Source organism: Arachis ipaensis, chromosome B8, assembly GCF_059453495.1.
Source record: "Arachis ipaensis isolate K30076 ecotype BB chromosome B8, ASM5945349v1, whole genome shotgun sequence".
Lineage (NCBI taxonomy): Eukaryota > Viridiplantae > Streptophyta > Magnoliopsida > Fabales > Fabaceae > Arachis > Arachis ipaensis.
In genome coordinates, this window is record NC_142443.1 from 19,906,603 (window position 1) to 19,922,423 (window position 15,821).

General features: G+C 38.9%; 1 pseudogene; it reads left to right on the plus strand.

Annotated features, from left to right (window-relative positions):
• Positions 1 to 1,181: 1,181 nt before the first annotated feature.
• LOC148547382 (uncharacterized) lies at positions 1,182 to 13,806 on the plus strand (annotated as a pseudogene).
• Positions 13,807 to 15,821: the final 2,015 nt, after the last annotated feature.

Consider the following 15,821-nt stretch of genomic DNA (forward strand, 5'->3'; position numbering starts at 1 on the left):
AGGCCTATAGCACAATTAGAATATGCTAGTGCTATAGGAAGTTTCATATATGCAATGCATTATACCAGACCTGGTATAACATTTATTGTGTACAAATTATCAAGATTTATAGAAAAATCTAAAAATTAATATTGGAAAGTTATAACAAGAGTTCTTGGTTATCTCAAGAAAACCATAAACTTGGAATTACATTAATTATAGTGATTATCCCACAATTTTATAAAGTTATTCCGATGCAAGTTAGATTACAAATCTTAGTGATAACAAATTTCACTTTAAGATGAATTTTCACCCTAGGTGGTGGAGCAATAATTTGGGCCTCAAAGAAATAAACATGTATTACACATTCTACTATGGAAGTTGAGTTGATAGCTTTATCCGCCATAGGTAAAGAAGCGGAATGGTTAAGAAATTTGTTGTATGATATAAGGTTGTGGCCACAGCAGACGACAGCCATTTCAATCTTCTGGGATAGTGAATCAACCATGTCTCGAACATATAATAAGGTTTATAATATAAAGTCTAGACATATAAGTTTGAGAGATGAGTTTGTGAGGCAACTAATAGATGATGGTATAATTACCATCACTTATGTAAGATCTCAAGAAAATTTAGCAGATCTTTTGACTAAAAATTTGTCAAGGGATAAAACCAAAGAGAGTACTACTAAAATGAGATTAAAACTTATTATTGTTATGATGAGAACCCAACCTTATTCTAGTAAACCACTAGTTTCAATGTTTAATGGGTAATAACAAATTATTTAGCAATTAGAGCACTAAGATATAGGATTTAGTACTATTTAGGGTTAAGTACTGAAATCGTCCCTAAGGTCTGGGGTGAAAATCAAAATTGTCCCCGACCTTTTTTTTTTATTAAAATCATCCCCAACATTACAAAATGTTATAAAATCGTCCTTTTTTTATCTCAATTTTATTTTTTTTTACCAAATTATCCTTAACTATTAATAAAAAAATAAAAAATATATTAAAAATAAAAACAAAACCTAACCCCAACCCCACCCCACCGCACCCCATTCCCAGCCATCCCCATCCCCTTAACAAAAAAATGAAACCATATCCCCATCCCCATCCCCATCCCTTTAACAAAAAAAATTAAGCTTCATCCCACCATGATCATCACTTCACATTAACCCTCCCTTCCTCATTAACATTCTCATTAACACTGGAAGTAGCGGGAGCAGCAGTGGTTACAGCAGCGCTGGGTGTTGCTCTGAAAACATAACAGAAGAAAATGACGATGAAGAAGAGGAAGGAGGAGGGGAAGAAGAAGGTGATGATGGTTGCTTGGATGATTGGGAGGTTGTGGCAGATGCTCTAGCCGCCAATGATAAGCGCCAGAACCCTTGTTCTGATTCACCTCCTTCACACGGTGATGAATCCGTTGTGCAAATGGCTTCATCGAATTGTGAAGATCCAAACAGGGGGCCGAATTCAGGGTCTCGAAATTTGAAACCTGAGAGTGCTAATTTGGTTCCTTGGACTGGTAATTGCCGAGCTTGGAGGGCTGATGATTGATGAGCGGATATTTTATACGCTTTTTGGGGATAATTTCATATAGTTTTGAGTATGTTTTAGTTAGTTTTTAGTCTATTTTTATTAGTTTTTAGGAAAAATTCATATTTCTGGACTTTACTATGAGTTGTGTGTTTTTCTATAATTTCAAGTATTTTTCTGGCTGAAATTGAAGGAGCTGAGCAAAAATCTGATTCAGGCTGAAAAAGGACTGCTGATGCTGTTGGATTCTGACCTCCCTGCACTCAACGTGTATTTTATGGAGTTAAAGAACTCGAAATGGCATGCTTCCAAATGCGTTGGAAAGTAGACATCCAGGGCTTTTCAACAATATATAATAGTCCATACTTTGCACAAGGATAGACGACGTAAACTGGCGTTCAAACGCCAGTTCTCTGCCCAATTCTGGCGTCCAGCGCTAGAAAAGGATCAAAAGCTGGAGTTGAACGCCCAAACTGGCATAAAAACTGGCGTTCAACTCCACAAATGGCCTCTGCACGTGAATTGCTTAAGTCTCAGCCCAGCACACACCAAGTGGGCCCCAGAAGTGGATCTCTGCATCATCCATCATAGTCTACTCATATTTTGTAACCCTAGGCTACTAGTTTAGTATTTAAACAACTTTTAGAGACTTATTTTATATCTCATGACATTTTAGATCAAACCCTTGTATTCTCTAACGGCATGAGTCTCTAAACCCCATTGTTGGGGGTGAGGAGCTCTGCTATGTCTCGATGAATTAATGCAAGTATTTCTGTTTTCCATTCAAACACGCTTGTTCCTATCTAAGATGTTCATTCGCGCTTAACTGTGATGAAGGTGATGATCTGTGACATTCATCACCTTCCTCAAACCATGAACGTGTGCCTGACAACCACCTCCGTTCTATATCCGATTGAATGAGTATCTCTGAGATCTCTTAATCAGAATCTCCGTGGTATAAGCTAGAACTGATGGCGGCATTCATGAGAATCCGGAAAGTCTAAACCTTGTCTGTGGTATTCCGAGTAGGATTCAAGGATTGAATGACTGTGACGAGCTTCAAACTTCTGAAGGCTGGGCGTTAGTGACAGACGCAAAAGGATAGTAAATCCTATTCCAACCGGATCGAGAACCAACCGGTGATTAGCCGTGCTGTGACAGAGCGCGTGAGCGTAGTTTTCACTGGAAGGAAGGAAGGTAGCCATTGACAACGGTGATCCACCAACACACAGTTTGCCATGGGAGGACGTGCGTGCGTGAACAAGAAGACAGAGGAAAGCAGAGATTCAGAAGACAAAGCATCTCCAAAACTCCAACATATTCTCCATTACTGCATAACAAGTAACCTTTAATTTATGCTCCCTTGGTTATTCGCAATTCAACTGATAAACATAATTGATTTCCTGACTAAAAATTACAAGATAACCATAGATTGCTTCAAACCAACAATCTCCGTGGGATTCGACCCTTACTCACGTAAGGTATTACTTGGACGACCCAGTGCACTTGCTGGTTAGTGGTACGAGTTGTGAAAAGTGTGATTCACAATTTGTGCACCAAGTTTTTGGCGCCGTTGCCGGGGATTGTTCGTGTTTGGACAACTAACGGTTTATTTTGTTGCTTAGATTAGGAAAAATCTTTCTTTTTTTGGTTTAGAGTCTTTTATTATTTATCCCTTGATAAAACACTTTAAATTTATAGCTCAATTAGTTAGAACGTGGTGTTTATGTTCATGGTAATTGGCTATCATATCTTTTAAAATCTTTTTCAAAAATAATTTTTTCTATTAAATCCTGTGCCAAACTTTAAGTTTGGTATTTTCTTGTTGATTTCCCTTTGGTTTTCGAAAATTTTGGTTTGGTTTTCTAAAAATTTTAAGTTTGGTGTTCCTTGGTGTTTTCCCTCCAAAATTTTCGAAAACAAGGAGCATTAGATCTAAAAATTTTAAATCTTGTGTCTTTTTTTTTTGTGTTTTTCTCTTTCATCATAAAATTCAAAATTCAAAAAAAAAAAATAATAATAAATAAATAAATAAAATAAAATAAATAAAAAGGTAAATCAATCCAAGTTATATCCCTTTATCCATCATGGACAAAAGTGGAAATGAACAGTCCAGGAGGACTCTGGGGTCATATTCTAACCCCTCTACTACTTCATATGGGAGTAGCATCTGCATACCCTCCATTGGAGTTAGTAGCTTTGAGTTGAATCCTCAGCTCATTATCATGGTGCAGCAAAGTTGCCAGTATTCCGGTCTTCCACAGGAAGAACCTACAGAGTTTCTGGCATAATTTTTACAAATTGCTGACACAGTACATGATAAGGAAATAGATCAGGATGTCTACAGACTATTACTGTTTCCATTTGCTGTAAAAGATCAAGCTAAGAGGTGGTTAAATAACCAACCTAAGGCCAGCATAAGAACATGGAAACAGCTGACAGAAAAATTCCTGAATCAGTATTTTCCTCCAAAAAGGATGACACAGCTAAGGCTGGACATCCAGGGCTTTAAACAAGGAGATAATGAATCTCTTTATGATGCCTGGGAGAGATACAGAGAGATGCTATGAAAATGCCCCTCTGAAATGTTTTCAGAGTGGGTTCAGTTAGACATCTTCTACTATGGGCTTGCAGAAGGAGCTCAGATGTCTCTAGATTACTCAGCTGGTGGATCTATCCATATGAGAAAGACAATTGAAGAGGCTCAAGAGCTCATTGATACAGTTGCCAGGAATCAGCATCTGTACCTAAGCAGCAACCCTTCCATGAATGAAGAGGTTAAAACAGTAACTGCTGAATTCAGTACTGTAAAACAAGCTGCTGAATTCAATCAGCAATTGGATTTTCTAACAAAGCAGCTAGCTGAATTCAAGGACAGGCTACAAGAGACAAGGATAGCTAATATACATATGGACGAACAGTTTAAGCAAACAAAGCAGCAGCTATCAAGGCAAATAGCAGAAGAATGCCAAGCAGTTCAATTAAGAAGTGGGAAAACATTAAATACCCCACCTCAAGGCATCAAAAATTCAAGAAATGAGCAACCCACCAAAGATTCACCTGAGGACAGTAAGAGCCCAGGGAAAAATAATTCTGGCGCTAAAACGCCAGAAAATGGGTGGAAGGCTGGCGCTGAACGCCCAGACCATGCCCAAAACTGGCGTTCAACGCCAGAAACAAGGCAGGATTGGCGTTCAACGCCAGAAATGGGCAAGAATCTGGCGTTGAACGCCCAAATAGGGCAGAATCCAGCGTTGAACGCCCAAAATGGGCACAGCTCTGGCGTTCAGACGCCAGAAGCAGACAAGGAGTTGGCATCCAGTTTCACTCCAGCTTCTGACTCTGGCACTCAATTGCCAGTGAGGGATCAGACACACACAAGTGCTGATAACAACCCCTCTAAAAAGGCTTCTTTAACCACTAAGGTTGAGGAATATAAAGCCAAGATACCTTATCCTCAAAAACTCCGGAAAGAGGAGCAGGATAAGCAATTTGCTCGCTTTGCAGATTATCTAAGGACTCTTGAAATAAAGATTCCATTTGCAGAGGCACTTGAGCAAATACCTTCTTATGCCAAGTTCATGAAAGAGATCTTGAGTCATAAAAAGGAGTGGAGAGAAACAGAAAGAGTTCTCCTCACTGAAGAATGCAGTGCAGTCATCCTGAAAAGCTTTCCTGAAAAGCTTAAAGACCCTGGGAGTTTTCTGATACCATGCATATTAGAAAGTGATTGCACCAAGACAGCTTTATGCGACCTTGGGGCAAGCATCAACCTAATACCTGCATCCACTATCAGAAAGCTTGGTTTAACTGAAGAAGTTAAACCAACCCGGATATGTCTTCAACTTGCTGATGGCTCCACTAAATACCCATCAGGCGTGATTGAAGACATGATTGTCAGGGTTGGGCCATTTGCCTTTCCCACTGACTTTGTTGTGCTAGAAATGGAGGAACACAAGAGTGCTACTCTCATTCTAGGAAGACCCTTCCTAGCAACTGGACGATCCCTTATTGACGTCCAACAGGGGGAAATAACCCTGAGAGTCAATGATGATGAGTTTAAGTTGAACGCTGTCAAAGCCATACAGCATCCAGACACATCAACAGACTGCATGAAAGTTGATCTTATTGACTCCTTGTTAGAAGAGATCAACATGGCTGAGAGTCTCGAATCAGAGTTGGAAGACATCTTTAAAGATGTTCAGCCTGATTTGGAGGATTCAGAGGACATGAAAGAGCCTCTGAAATTTCTTCTAAAAGAGGAAAAACCTCCTAAACCGGAGCTCAAGCCACTACCACCATCCTTGAAATATGCATTTCTAGGAGAAGGTGATACTTTTCCAGTGATCATAAGCTCTGCTTTAAGTTCACAGGAAGAGGAAGCACTTATTCAAGTGCTAAGAACACACAAGACAGCTCTTGGGTGGTCCATAGGTGACCTTAAGGGCATAAGCCCAGCTAGATGCATGCACAAAATCCTGTTGGAGGATAATGCCAAACCAGTGGTTCAACCACAGAGGCGGCTAAATCCAGCCATGAAGGAAGTGGTGCAAAAAGAGGTCACCAAATTACTAGAGGCTGGGATTATTTATCCCATTTCTGATAGCCCCTCGGTGAGCCCTGTTCAAGTCGTCCCAAAAAAGGGAGGCATGACAGTGATTCATAATGAAAAAAATGAACTGGTTCCTACAAGAACAGTTACAGGGTGGCGCATGTGTATTGACTACAGAAGGCTCAATACAGCCACCAGAAAGGATCATTTTTCTTTACCATTCATAGACCAGATGCTAGAAAGACTAGCAGGTCATGATTATTACTGCTTTTTGGATGGCTATTCAGGCTATAACCAGATTGCAATGGATCCCCATGATCAAGAGAAAATAGCATTCACATGTCCATCCGGAGTGTTTGCTTATAGAAGGATGCCCTTTGGGCTATGTAATGCGCCTGCAACCTTCCAGAGATGCATGCTCTCTATTTTCTCTGATATGGTGGAAAAATTTCTGGAAGTCTTCATGGATGACTTCTCAGTATATGGAGACTCATTCAGCTCCTGTCTTGATCACCTGAAACTTATTCTGAAAAGATGCCAAGAAACCAACCTAGTTTTAAACTGGGAAAAGTGTCACTTCATGGTGACTGAAGGAATTGTTCTTGGGCATAAAATCTCAAACAAGGGAATAGAGGTGGATCAAGCAAAAATAGAGGTAATTGAAAAATTACCACCACCTGCCAATGTTAAGGCAATCAGAAGCTTTCTGGGGCATGCAGGATTCTATAGGAGGTTTATAAAGGATTTTTCAAAAATCGCAAAACCTCTAAGCAATCTGCTAGCTGCTGACACGCCATTTGTGTTTGACACAAAGTGCCTGCAGGCGTTTGAAACGCTGAAGGCTAAGCTGGTCACAGCACCAGTCATTTCTGCACCAGACTGGACATTACCATTTGAGCTAATGTGTGATGCCAGTGATCATGCCATTGGTGCAGTATTGGGACAGAGGCATGACAAGCTTCTGCATGTCATTTATTATGCCAGTCGCGTTCTAAATGATGCCCAGAAAAATTACACAACCACAGAAAAAGAATTACTTGTAGTGGTTTACGCCATTGACAAGTTCAGATCATACTTAGTAGGATCAAAAGTGATTGTGTATACTGATCATGCTGCTCTTAAATATCTACTCACAAAGCAAGATTCAAAACCCAGGCTCATCAGATGGGTATTACTTCTGCAAGAGTTTGATATAGAAATAAGAGACAGAAAAGGGACAGAGAACCAAGTGGCTGATCATCTGTCCCGGATAGAGCCAGTGGAAGGGACGTCCCTCCCTTCTCTTGAGATCTCTGAGACGTTTCCTGATGAGCACTTATTCACCATTCAGGAAGCACCATGGTTTGCCGATATTGCAAACTATAAAGCTGCAAGGTTCATACCCAAGGAGTACAACAGGATACAAAAGAAGAAATTAATTACTGATGCAAAGTACTACTTGTGGGATGAACCTTATCTCTTTAAGAGATGTGCAGACGGAATTATCCGTAGGTGTGTGCCTAGAGAAGAAGCACAGAGGATCCTGTGGCATTGCCACGGATCTCAATATGGAGGCCATTTCGGAGGTGAGCGAACAGCCACCAAGGTCCTCCAATGTGGCTTCTATTGGCCCACACTCTATAAAGATTCCCAAGAATTTGTACGTAATTGTGACAGTTGCCAAAGAGCTGGTAATCTGCCTCATGGTTACGCCATGCCTCAACAAGGAATCTTGGAAATTGAGTTGTTTGACGTATGGGGAATTGACTTCATGGGACCTTTTCCACCATCATATTCAAACACTTATATTCTGGTGGCAGTTGACTATGTATCAAAATGGGTTGAGGCTATTGCCACACCCACCAATGATACTAAAACAGTGCTGAAGTTCCTCCAGAAACATATCTTTAGTAGGTTTGGTGTCCCTAGAGTGTTAATCAGTGATGGGGGCACTCACTTCTGCAATAAACAGCTTTACTCTGCCATGGTTCGGTATGAAATTCGCCACAAGGTGGCCACTCCATATCATCCACAAACTAATGGGCAAGCTGAAGTCTCTAACAGAGAATTAAAGAGAATCCTGGAACGGACAGTAAATACCCGTAGAAAGGATTGGGCACGGAGCTTGGATGATGCTCTGTGGGCTTACAGAACAGCATTCAAGACCCCTATAGGGACCTCTCCATACCAACTCGTGTATGGTAAGGCATGCCACCTGCCCGTGGAACTGGAACATAAGGCCTACTGGGCAACCAGATTCCTAAACTTTGATGCCAAATTAGCAGGAGAAAAACGATTGCTCCAGCTAAATGAGCTAGAAGAATTCAGATTCACAGCTTTCGAAAATGCCAAGCTTTATAAAGAAAAATAAAAAAAATGGCATGACAGAAAGCTGTCATCTAGAATCTTTGAACCAGGACAGAAGGTCCTGTTGTTTAACTCTAGACTCAGGCTATTCCCCGGGAAATTGAAATCCCGGTGGAGGGGACCATACGTGATTACAAGTGTGTCACCATATGGTTATGTGGAGCTTCGAGATATTGATTCTGATAAGAAGTTCATTGTCAATGGACAGAGAATTAAGCATTATCTTGAAGGCAACATCGAGCAAGAATGCTCAAGGCTGAAGCTAGATTAAAAGCTCAGCAAGGTCCAGCTAAAGACAATAAAGAAGCGCTTGCTGGGAGGCAACCCAGCCATGGGGCAACAATCCTCTAAGCATTTTGCCCTATTTCTATTTTTATTTTTATTTGTTTATATAGAGTTCATTGACAACAAGGTAAATAATCATTTACAGAAGACCTTGGCACACAAAACAGAGAAAAAGATCTCAATAGCAAGAAAACGCCAGTAAAAGAGCATTTTGGGCGTTCAACGCCCAAAATAGGCATCCACTGGGCGCTGAACGCCAGTGATGATAGCAGCTGGGCGTTCAACGCCAGAAAGGGGCACCCACTGGGCGTTGAACGTCAGTAATGGCAGCAGCTGGGCGTTGAACGCCCAGGAGAGCAGCAATTGGGCGCTGAACGCCCAAAATAGGCAGTGTTTGGGCGTTCAAACACCAGGAATACAGGGAGGAGCCAAATTCATTTTTTCCACACGTATTTTCATTTTAATTTCAAATTTTATGCTTCAATGCATGATTTTTACATGAACATGTCAAGAACCCTGATTTCTAAATTCCATAATTTCTAAAAACCCTACCACAAAAAAAAATATCAAATATATTTTAATCCATAAGCACCAGGCATCTTTGCAAATTCAATCCAACTCTTTTCAAATCTTTTCTGAAAACAAATCTATCTTTTCAACTAATTCATATCTTTTTCAAATCTCCATATTATCTTTTTCAAAATTCAGATTTATCTTTTTCAAAAATCTATCATATCTTTTCAAAATTAAATTATATCTTCTATCTTATCTTTTTCAACTCAATCTTTTTATCTTATCTTTTCCAATTTTTCGAAAACCCACCCCCCATCCCTTTAAATTTGGGTTCGGCCTCCCCCTCCTCCATCAACAATTGCACCTAGCTCTCCTTCTATCCCTCTCCTTTCTTTTCTTTTGCTTGAGGATAAGCAAACCTCTAAGTTTGGTGTGTTTATCCGAGATCACTAAGATCATGGCTCCTAAAGGAAAACAACCCACTCCAAGAGGCAAGAAAGAGAGCGTTCCAAAACCACTTTGGAATCAAGGGAAGTTCTTATCTAAAGAACATTCAGACCATTATCTTAAAGTAATGGGTCTGAGATCAGTGATCCCGGAAGTTAGATTCGATCTGAAAGAAGATGAATATCCGGAGATCCAGGAGCAAATTCGAATCAGGAACTGGGAAGTCCTAGCTAATCCTGAAACGAAAGTAGGAAGGAACATGGTCCAGGAGTTCTATGCTAATGTGTGGCAGACTGACAAGCAAAAACTATCTGGAACTGCCTTCTATGAATTTTGGACCATGGTCAGAGGGAAGATTGTTCATACCACCCCTGACAAGATCAGAGAGATCTTAAAGCTACCTCAACTAAAGGATGATCCAGACTCCTTCAGCAGGAGGATGATGAGAGCAGAAATTGACCTGGATAAGATTCTAGAGGACATATGTATCCCTGGAGCCAGGTGGACCACCAACACAAAGGGTGTCCCAAATCAACTCAAGAGAGAGGATCTCAAACCAGCCGCCAGAGGATGGCTGGACTTCATCGGGCATTCTCTGTTGCCCACTAGCAACCGATCTGAAGTCACAGTTAAAAGAGCAGTGATGATTCATTGCATCATGATGGGGAAGGAAGTGGAGGTTCATCAGCTGATTTCCACTGAACTCTACAAGATTGCTAACAAAAATTCAAAAGAGGCCAGGTTGGCTTATCCAAGCGTGATTTCTCTGCTCTGCAAGGACGCTGGAGTAAGGATGGGAATAACTAAATATATCCTAATTGAAAAGTCAATCACCAAAGCATCAATGGAGAGACAACAAGCACAGGAGGATCCCATCAAGAAGAGAGCACATGAATTCCTCCCAGAGATCCCTCAAGCTGAATACTGGGAGTATCTTGAGACGTCCGTCACCAAGATACGGGAAGCTATGGAGCAAATAATAAAAGAACAGAAGGAACACAGTCAAATGCTGACCTATATGTTTAAAGAACAAGAGGAGCAGGGGCGTGACTTAAGGGAACTGAAGCGCCAAAAGTCTTCTCTTGTAGGACCAAGCACCCCAAGGATCAGAGGAACCCCCGTGCCCCCAGAATAAAGGTTGTTAATTTCCAATTTCTGCCTTAACTCTGTGACAGTGTCCTTATAAAAGTTTACCTTAGAAGTCATATAGTAGTAATTAGTATCTATTTTGATTTTATCTCCAATTAAGCTATAGTTTATTTTTCTCATCATCAGCAAACATGAATAAAGTAGTAGATCTTTTGAATAAGAGGCAATAAAATTTCGAGTTTAATAAAAGAAATTCTAATTAGTTAAATGTGGTGGCAATGCTTTCTGTCTTCTGAATGAATGCTTGAACAGTGCATATGTCTTTTGAATTTGTTGTTTAAGACTGTTAAACATGTTGGCTCTTGAAAGAATGATGAACATGAGACATGTTATTGATATTCTGAAAAATCATAAAAATGATTCTTGAAGCAAGAAAAAGCAGCAAGGAACAAAGCTTGCAGAAAAAAAAAAAAAAGAGAGAAAGCAAGAAGAAAAAGCCAAAGCTCTTAAAACCAAAAAGCAAGAGCAAAAAGCCAATAACCCTTAAAACCAAAAGGCAAGGGCAAATAAAAAGGATCCCAAGGCTTTGAGCATCAGTGGATAGGAGGGCCTAAGGGAATAAAATCCTGGTCTAAGCAGCTAAACCAAGCTGTCCCTAACCATGTGCTTGTGGCGTGAAGGTGTCAAGTGAAAACTTGAGACTGAGCGGTTAAAGTCAAGGTCCAAAGCAAAAAGAAGAGTGTGCTTAAGAACTCTGGACACCTCTAATTGGGGACTTTAGCAAAGCTGAGTCACAATCTGAAAAGGTTCACCCAGTTATGTGTCTGTGGCATTTATGTATCCGGTGGTAATACTGGAAAACAAAGTGCTTAGGGCCACAGCCAAGACTCATAAAGAAGCTGTGTTCAAGAATCATCACACTGAACTAGGAGAATCAATAGCACTATCTGAATTCTGAGTTCCTATAGATGCCAATCACTCTGAGCTTCAATGGATAAAGTGAGATACCAAAACTGTTCGGAAGCAAAAAGCTACTAGCCCCGCTCATCTAATTAGAATCTGAGCTTCATGCAAAAAACTCTGAGATATTATTGCTTCTCAACCTATTAGTCTTCTTTTTTATTTGTCTAGTTGCTTGAGGACAAGCAACAGTTTAAGTTTGGTGTTGTGATGAGCGGATATTTTATACGCTTTTTGGGGATAATTTCATATAGTTTTGAGTATGTTTTAGTTAGTTTTTAGTCTATTTTTATTAGTTTTTAGGAAAAATTCATATTTCTGGACTTTACTATGAGTTGTGTGTTTTTCTGTAATTTCAGGTATTTTTCTGGCTGAAATTGAAGGAGCTGAGCAAAAATCTGATTCAGGCTGAAAAAGGACTGCTGATACTGTTGGATTCTGACCTCCCTGCACTCAAAGTGGATTTTCTAGAGCTACAGAACTCGAAATGGCATGCTTCCAATTGCGTTGGAAAGTAGACATCCAGGGCTTTCCAGAAATATATAATAGTCCATACTTTGCACAAGAATAGATGACGTAAACTGGCGTTCAAACGCCAGTTCTCTGCCCAATTCTGGCGTCCAGCGCCAGAAAAGGATCAAAAGCTGGAGTTGAACGCCCAAACTGGCATAAAAACTGGCGTTCAACTCCACAAATGGCCTATGCACGTGAATTGCTTAAGTCTCATCCCAGCACACACCAAGTGGGCCCCAGAAGTGGATCTCTGCATCATCCATCATAGTCTACTCATATTTTGTAACCCTAGGCTACTAGTTTAGTATTTAAACAACTTTTAGAGACTTATTTTGTATCTCATGACATTTTAGATCAAACCCTTGTATTCTCTAACGGCATGAGTCTCTAAACCCCATTGTTGGGGGTGAGGAGCTCTGCTATGTCTCGATGAATTAATGCAAGTATTTCTGTTTTCCATTCAAACACGCTTGTTCCTATCTAAGATGTTCATTCGCGCTTAACTGTGATGAAGGTGATGATCTGTGACATTCATCACCTTCCTCAAACCATGAACGTGTGCCTGACAACCACCTCCGTTCTATATCCGATTGAATGAGTATCTCTGAGATCTCTTAATCAGAATCTCCGTGGTATAAGCTAGAACTGATGGCGGCATTCATGAGAATCCGGAAAGTCTAAACCTTGTCTGTGGTATTCCGAGTAGGATTCAAGGATTGAATGACTGTGACGAGCTTCAAACTTCTGAAGGCTGGGCGTTAGTGACAGACGCAAAAGGATAGTAAATCCTATTCCAACCGGATCGAGAACCAACCGGTGATTAGCCGTGCTGTGACAGAGCGCGTGAGCGTAGTTTTCACTGGAAGGAAGGAAGGTAGCCATTGACAACGGTGATCCACCAACACACAGTTTGCCATGGGAGGACGTGCGTGCGTGAACAAGAAGACAGAGGAAAGCAGAGATTCAGAAGACAAAGCATCTCCAAAACTCCAACATATTCTCCATTACTGCATAACAAGTAACCTTTAATTTATGCTCCCTTGGTTATTCGCAATTCAACTGATAAACATAATTGATTTCCTGACTAAAAATTACAAGATAACCATAGATTGCTTCAAACCAACAATCTCCGTGGGATTCGACCCTTACTCACGTAAGGTATTACTTGGACGATCCAGTGCACTTGCTGGTTAGTGGTACGAGTTGTGAAAAGTGTGATTCACAATTTGTGCACCAATGATGCATTTCGACCCCAGAGTTTTCCCAATTTGTCCAAGCAGCACAGCTTGCCAATCTCCGACCGACGTTGTGGTGGTGGTGTCCTTTGGAGTCGCTCTGCTATGCCATCATCATGTCCTATATGCTGTGAGGATCTCAATTTGACAGACACGAGTTTCTTGCCTTGCTTGTGTGGCTTTCGGCTTTGCCTCTTTTGCCATAAGAGGATTCTTGAAGAAGATGCTCGCTGCCCTGGATGCAGGAAGCCTTATGAGTGCGAAGCTGTTGTTGAGAGAGCCTAGTGTGCTTGGAGGCAGTCTCACCCTTCGGTTGGCTCGATCTTGTAGCATGGTCGAAAGGTCTTGAGGGAGCTCTATCTGTTTTCAGAAGTGAGAGGCGTTAAGGGGTCAAGAGTGGGGTAGCTGGTGGCGGAGGAGTAGAGAAGAGAGAGCGCGAGGGGAGGGCGGAGGAGGATGGCGGTGTTGAAGTTGAAGAAGAAGAGGAAGAAGCTGGGTTTTCTCACTGGGAAGAGACATCGGAGGTGGAGGTGGAGGTGGAGGTGGAGGTGGGGGTGGGGTGGGGGGAGGAGGTTTTTGTTTTTGTTTTTATTTTATTTTTAATATATTTTTTATTTTTTTATTAATAGTTAAGGGTAATTTGGTAAAAAAATAAAATTGAGATAAAAAAGGACGATTTTATAACGTTTTGTAACGTTGGGGATGATTTTAATAACAAAAAAAGATCGGGGACGATTTTGATTTTCACCCCAAACCTTGGGGACGATTTCAGTACTTAACCCTACTATTTACAATAAATTATAAAACTCTTAATGGAATGATAATATTATTTATCAAAAGATTCCACCTATATGAATATTGGAGTGCTGCTGCTCTAATCAAACATTTTAGAGGTTTTATTCTCATAAATATTCATGAAACCAGGATGAGCACAAGGTTATGTAAGTACTTAAAATTATAAACTCTTGAACTTAAAAGGTATAAGCAATAATGTGTGTGATTTTTGGTTCTAACATATATGGAGTATAGGTTTAATCGATTAGACACCTATTATTTTGTTAGAACTTTAAAATTTACACTAAAAAAATGTTTAATCTTAGTAGCACATTTTTTATGCATATATTTGCATGGTATTTAAATTTTGTAAATAGTGGAGATTGAAAGGTATTTAAAATTTTGATTAATTAATATACTGTTACTAACCATTTAGTATCATTTGACTAAATGGACACAACCTTTTAAGAATTGTGTATGTTCAAAATATTGTATCTATTGGCTAAATAGACACAATTTTTTAAAAATTGTGTATGTTTAAAATATTTTATCTATTAGCAAGAGAAAATACACAACTATATGTGTACGTAACAAATTATAATTGCTACGTGCAATATATATAAATAAGTTCTTATCCACTATTTCAAATGCACAAGTATTAGTCACCAAAAAAAAATGCACAAATATTAAGTATATATTTTATTTAACTATCGAGAGATTTTTTTTTGTTCAAAAAAGTTAAAAAAATTTTACTATTACTAATTAAAAAATTCTTAGGTTTTATTATATTTTGGGAGAGTATTATTATTAATCCTATAATAACTAAGTATGAAAACAAATATCTCTAAAAAATCTAATTATATCTTAAAACTATTTTCATGTCCGAAACATCTTATTTTATAGAGTACCATCAAATTTCGTCTGAAAAGTATTTTATCCCTTATTTTTATACTATTTCTTCAGTTTACGTATGATGCTGATAAAATTGTACTTAGAATATTATCGTACATCTTGATGTCTTTAATAATTTTTTGAAAAAATAAAAAAATAAATTCTTTTTTATTATAAAATATTTGAATACTGACACAATTGATTCTTTGTCAATCTTTCCAACATCGATCACCAGTCTACTTCTTCCATGAATTTATTTTTTGGATAATACAATGATAAAAAGTGTTTTTGAATAATGAAGAGTAGTGATGGTTTTTTTTTAAGAGTAAATGTAAAAAAAAAAAATCATATACATTGTACATGTTCTCTTCTATAAATTTAATGAGAATCTTCATTTTTTTATCTAAATTTTTTTCGTTAAATTTTTTTTTTTTGAATAAAGTAGATTAAATTCTTTTTTTTTTATCGTAATTTCTAATTTGTCAAGTTAAGCATGCATCATTATGTGGTAGATTAAAGTTTTGTTTAAAAACTTGTTATTTATGAATAAAATACTATTTACACAAGACAAAATTTAAGTTCTAATATGTATTTAAGTATATGAATAAATTAACTATTCGATTAAGTTGTTCAATACAATGTAATTATTAAAATTAATTATTAAATAAGTGGTAGTGAAAATAGACCTTAAGAAGAACA